The sequence below is a fragment of the Athene cunicularia genome (genome assembly GCF_003259725.1).
Source record: "Athene cunicularia isolate RWA chromosome 7 unlocalized genomic scaffold, athCun1 chr7_part1, whole genome shotgun sequence".
Lineage (NCBI taxonomy): Eukaryota > Metazoa > Chordata > Aves > Strigiformes > Strigidae > Athene > Athene cunicularia.
In genome coordinates, this window is record NW_020799107.1 from 14658757 (window position 1) to 14665397 (window position 6641).

A 6641-nucleotide genomic window follows, 5' to 3' on the forward strand; every position below is an offset into this window, starting at 1 on the left:
ACTAAGTATAATTGTTTGTGCTGGGGTGTGTGCAAGGAGATAAATAGCTCATAAATTAAACACCAGTGCCTGAGGGTGAGTCATTCATGGATTCAGAGCTGTCCTGACACTCTCAAGCAAAAAGTAATTTTCTCTTAGTTCAGTAATTATGCAATTCAAGATCTAAGATCAGCAATCAATGCTAGGTGCACTAGCAAAGGTGGAAGAGTACCTCAGCTATTGGAGTTTCCCATACATTGATTAACAAAAATCCGTTGCTTGTCCCTGTAGTGGGGAATACTCTGACTGAGGTACAATTCTTCAATAATGAAGAATGAAGGGATTAAAAATAGGCTAAGGGTCAGTTTTTGCAGATGTAAATTGGCAGAACACTCTTGGATTCAATAGAGCAGTACTAGTTTATACTAGCAGAAAATCTGGCCCAAATTATTAAAGAAAATCAACAACCCCCCTGTGATAACTGCTGTTAGTCATCCAGGCTAGTGCCTGTTTGAGAGGCACCTGGCACCTCGCTGGCTGTGCTGCAGCTCGTATGCTCTCACGTGGGGTCATTAGAGCCCCTTCCTGACTTATTCATAAGACCCCGTGAGGATCTTGGTGTAATCAGGGTTTTCCTAAGGACAGAGAATAGTAATGTAATCTGTTATTGTAACAACATCATCTTGATCTGCTTTTATTTACTAATGTTGTGCCAGCCATTAAATATTTTTCTGCCAAATTTAGACAGAGATCATACTGAGAAATCTTATTTTTTGGAAATGCAGCATAAATCTCGCAACTGCTCAGTAGTCACTGCTGGTGTAAACTCCCAGCCTTCAGGAGACTACTTGTGTAACCTAAAAGCCTCCTGACCACCTGGATCTCAAATAGCTTTCACCTTGTCTGTGGAGTGTCATGACAGGGGGAAAAGTGGTGGGAATCCTCCTGGAGAAGTATGTCTGTGACAGTCTTTAGACTTTCCCACACGGACAGTTTGCATCCCTTGACTCTGGGCTCCACCCTGATGAACCAAATGGTTGCCATTGTCTGGCTATGCAAACAAGTACACCATGGAGTAAGCAAGGATAAAGACTAATCAAAATGAAAAGTTATTTTTGAGGTCCCTCTTCACATGTCATGTTAAGATGAAAAAATTTGTACAAAGATGGTTTTACTTCCTAACTGGCAGCCAAACCCTGATGTCTCCTTTGCTCAATGGGCTTCAGTGAAATCCCCAGAGTGGCGGTGTCCAACTCATGGTCCCCCAGCAGGTTACAGGGCTGGTGCGTTCAGGACTGACTGCCTGAAGGCTGCGCTCTGCCGAGCAGCACGTCGCTGCACAGGGATGTCCCACAGTAATGACTTTCCCCGCAAGGAGGAGTGTCTGTATCTCCATTCCTGCCAAACACATCGCCTATCCCTCCTCCAGTGAACTGGGAGCATGTAGGGAGCGAGACAAAGCTGTGAGGACACTTCTTATATGGAAAGGTGCTGGAAGTCTGTGCAAGGCATAAATAGGGTTTCCCAGTTCCTACCAAGGGATGGCTACTATTTGAGTCCAGCTGTTGACATATTTAGATCTTTCATAAATAACAGTGGGATCCTGCCTTTAGTGTTTGTGTAGCCTTTCACAGAGCAAACACTTTGACAGTCAGCTATTCCCCAGGATGGGTTCCCTCAGTTGTCCCGAGGGCTAATGGTGCATCAGTTTTCATCCAAAGATATATTGGAGAGATGGAAACATAACTGGTGTAAAATTACATGTGTGCTGTATGATGTATGTCTTCTCCATTAAGCAAGGCTGTCTTCTTGTGACATCTCCATCCCTTCACACGCAGTCTGGCTTTTGAAGCCTTGCTCAAGTTTTCTGCAATTCCTGACAAACACTTGGTGCTCAGGCACTGGCCACCAGGTAAGGCCACTTCTCCTATTGCAGGCTGCCTTTTATGTGTTGTGTTGCAGGGAACCCTTAGCCTTGGGGAGGTTCGTATCTAAACCCAGTGTGTTGGTTTGAGACGCACTTGTGGAAGGTGTTCGAGGTCAGCCCTGGCTTCACTGGCAGATGCCATTCTGGGAATGGAAAAGAAATGTTTAATTTATATTTACTATTTAGGAAAAAAGCTGTAAGTGTGCTCTTTTATTCCAAAATAAAAATGCGTTAATGACTGGAGTGTTTAGCCCATTGGGGATGTCATTGTTTTCAATTATGTGCCATTCTGATGGGAGAGCACAGATTCTTAGGCTGAATGGAGATTTGTGCTGCAGCTATTTGTGCCTTTTAAAACATTTTCTTTACTACTTTAAGAGAAAACTGTAAAATGGCAATAATGACATATTATTACAAGTAAATTACACTGTAAAATAGCATTAATATTGCAGTTGAAACCTAGAATTTGAAATAAGATGGAAATATTCATTTGCACACAGCTTTTGTTCTTATCAAAAGCGATTTGGATTAGGAATGAGATTTACTTAGCGCCTGCACTTGCAGGCGAGCTAATGCTCAGTCACCTGGTTGTGGCGCAGGCTGTCAAGCTCATCTGTCTCGAACTGCCACAGGAGCCTTGGGCAAAGCCCAGCACACCCCGGGGTGGCACAAAGCGCCACGCGTTCCTGAGCGAGCAGAGATGCTGAAAATGAAGCACCGAAAGACCTCATGTGTGCAGCCATGCCTTGAGTTCGGTGCCTGGGGAGTGGGCTGGGCAGCCAGGGCTCCCGCGGGAGCAGCGATGGCCTCTGTTTTGTCTCCATGGCAGAGGTGGATCTGTACCACAGCACGTGAAACCCACTATTCTCACGTCTAATGAAGAAAGACTAACAGGAATTAGAAATTAATAGAACCAAAGTGGGTGCAGGATAGTAATTGGGGACCTTGCCCTTAGGGAGAGTGCTGAACAGTTTAACACTCCTTTTCATGAAAATTGTCCCTTGAATTGACAAGCCTGTTCTTTAGAGGTCAAGGGGTTTTGGTCTTAGTTTTTCCCTCCTCCACTCATACGTGGAAAATTATCAAATCCTTGAAGGGTCACTTCTGTACAGAGAAATTTTGCACTGGTAAGGTCTGCAGGAGAGCTCCTTTGGAGGGGTGTGTAGAAGGGCTGGGGTGTCAAACTGCATTTAAGACATTATTTTCTGGGCTGTGTTGGCATTAAAGAGTAAGGAAGAAGAGAAACCATTTTGTCTTCAATGTAACCCCTTCAAATAGATTGCCATGATAGTAGACTTGCATATCCAAAAGCCTTTGTTTGCCTCTTACATATCCTGCAGCAACGTCTGCTCATATCCACACCTACCTTTCAAGTAGTATGTGTTATTGTATATTTAATCGGGACCACCAGCAAGGCCCCATGAGCTCCCTGTGGCAATGGGCCTGAAATCCTCCTCTGTTTCACCCCAAACAGAATGGACGTCCTCTTCCTTGCACCTCAGGCAAGGGCAGCCAGCTTGCTGGCTCATCTGCCACCATTTGATGGACACAGGATAAAAGGGGAAATCCCAGGAATCCAATCACCTTTTTGTCACAACTTTTATTAATTTGTATTCCAATCAGCACCAAAAAAGAGATTAATAACTGTAGAACTGATTCTTCAGGCAACTTCTTTTCAATGTTACCCTTCTAGCACTTCTTATTTCTGCCAAACTGAATACCAGTGACGCACAAAATCTTCCTATGTGGAGTAAAGTGCAGAGTCCCCAATACTTCTATTATGCTTCTTTGCAGTAATTTTGCTGTGGCAGAGACAAAATGAAATGCGTCACTGAATCCTGTCTTGTGCCCCTTGTGACTCCACACACGTTGGTGGTTTGGGCCACCAATGGTGTCTGTGAGAAACAGGGGATGCCAGTGGAGGCCAGAAAGCACTGCTGGGATGCTGATGCTGTCCTGGCTCTGAAGGGTAAGCCCCAGGCAAACTTCCCTCTCTGCTGGGTAAACGGGGCTGCAGGGAGGTCCAGGCTGCTGGCCCCAGACAGCCTGTTTACTCCTGCCCTACTGACACACAGGGTGAGCTGGGAATAAGCCAGTGTATCCTTGTCAGAAACACCCTTACTCAGTAATCCCCTGTGAGAAATTACTGAATTTCTGGAGAAAGTGCATTTGGCAAAGGATGAAGAAGCATCTTGACCAGCAACCTCTTGTAGCTGCATCCCAGTCCCCAGCCCAATGTCTGGGAGAGCAGCTGTGACCCTGGTAGGTCTGAGCTCCTTCCCACCTCCCCCTTGTATTTCTGCAGGGAGGAAAGGGTGCTCCCGTGACCTGTCAGGCAGTGTTAACATTTAACATGAGTTTTAGGTGAGAGAAGCACCTTGAAATTATGGCCATGAAAAGAATTAAAAATACAGGGATTTAGGATGGTAATGAGAGTGGGAGGAAGCAATCCCAAGGCAGCCCTCACCAGGGCTCGGGGAGCTTGCAGGGTGCTGCTGCTGCAGTAGTTCTGTCTCCTTCCCCTGCTTCTGGCACCAGCTATTATAAACCTGGTCCTAAATATCCTTTGTGCTCCTGGAGACATGGTCCTAGCGGCACCAAATTAGCAAAGCCAAGTGACGCTCAGCCTTGCCTGCACCCTGCTGCTGGGCCATTGTTGCCGCAGGATCAGGCATGTTTCTGATGGGCAAGTGACTTTATTTTGCCAGCAGTTTTGAAACGTTTTTCAGTTCTTCCATGAGGAGTTACATGAAGTGTCATATAAGACAGTCTCATAAAATGTATGTTTATTTCCTGAGTGAGCTCCTGGAGTGGTTTGGAAGGGCATTGACATTGCAGCTGCTTTGAGATGGTGGGTACCTTCACTCTGAAATTAGTAGTTCTAATTTCATAGGCAATGGAGGTCTGTTTGCATGACTCCTGTATTTTAACCTCATGGCAAACTGCATCTTAGAAGTATTAATGTATTATTTTTAGCAATCGGTAAAAATATGTGTTATTTGTATTCCATTCGATGCCTTTACTTGGGGGGAAATATCTTTAAACACATTAGAAATAAAAATGTTCTGTATCACTGACAGTCAGTGTGGACGCCTTCAAAATAAGAGAGCTGATTTCTTTTGGGGGCCCAGAGACCAGCCGATGAGCCCAAATGCATTTGGTGCCTGAGCCCTGCTGGGGTCCTGGCTGAGGAGCCCAGTACCCGGCAAGTGTGTGGTTCCTGTAGGTGTCCCCACCTATGGGATCCATCTTCTTTCTTGTTTTAATATGCAAACTACTGAGCAGAAATACGCGTCTGTCATGCCATTGGTTCCATGTGACCCTTTTGGATGTAGGCAGTGACAACTAGGAATCAGTTTGGGAACATGGGGTATGAGAATAAGTGTCCTTTATTTGATGCTATTGGCAAAAAAATTATCCAAACCTCAACTAGTTAATCAGGTTTTGAAAATGTCTCTAATAAGAAAGGCATTTAAAACCACTTTGACAAAGTTATGTCATTATAACAATGAACAAATAAGCAAAAATAAGCTCTAGAGGTACTGAGATAGGAGAGAACAAATGTTGTTAAGGTCTTCCATTCTAACAGAAGAGTGTTTATGCTTCATATCTGAAATAACCAAAAAGGAAGGCAATGTCTTAGGCCGGTTCTGTTATGGTTTACAGGCAAATGCAACTTTAAAAACTCCCACTGTATTCAGTGAAGCTATGTTGTGCCTAGAGCTACAGATGTGCCTATGTCTTTGCCTAAAGACGAATACATTTTTATAAACAAATTAAGGGTATTCATGCTCTAAATCTTGGTTATCCTTGGTAGTTAAATTGGGGACTAAGGAAGATTTTACTGGGTTGGAATCAGAATAGATTCATGTATCTTAATTATCTAAATATTTTTAACAAATTTGATATCTACCAGTGCTCAAATGATGAGTAGGTATGCGGAAAATGCAGTGAAATATTAAAATGTTCGTGACACATTCTTGCATGGTTAAAGATTTATGGATTTTGTTCACTGACTGGGTTTATAAGCCTGCAATACCAACTGTGCATTTGTGCTTTCACTTCTTCATAAATCCATGGAAACTTTTCAGAAAAGTTTTAACTACAACGTGTCAATGAACTATAAAGGGAAGGTTTATTTTGTATATACCCTCTTTACCTGAGGTCCATGGTTAGACTCTGCATTAGAGCTTCTAGCTCTCATGTGCTCAGTTTGTGCTTTTGATCATGCTACTCTTTGCACAAAGCTGAGAGAATTTCTGCTTCATAAAGAGGAAAATACAGACACGTTTTGATGTCTATAGAAATGCATGTTTGCTCTTATTTTTGAGGCAGGGGAACTTAGGGTTTAACATCTCTACAGTTCTTCCTAGGTCTCTGTGCAATCAAAGTTTCCGAGGAGGACTTAATGGGGAATAGAAATCATTTGGTTGTGGTGGCGATGGTGTACTTGATACATTTTTCTTTAAAGGTTGTACACTGATAAAAATAGTAAGTAACCTAGTCTACTCATAACCGCTTCATCTTTAAGTTCATGCAAGTTTAGGGAGCTGTAAGTGACTAAAAGGATGAGTGGCTTAAGATTCAGTCAGTGATACTGCAAATACAAGGACTGAAATACCAAAGGAGTAAAGGATATATAGACCTTTGCCCATTACATCAAGAAAATGAAAAAGTTAAGAAGGGGGAGGGGGGATTCCTGTGCTACATTTTTCAAGTCCTACTCCAAAAGGGG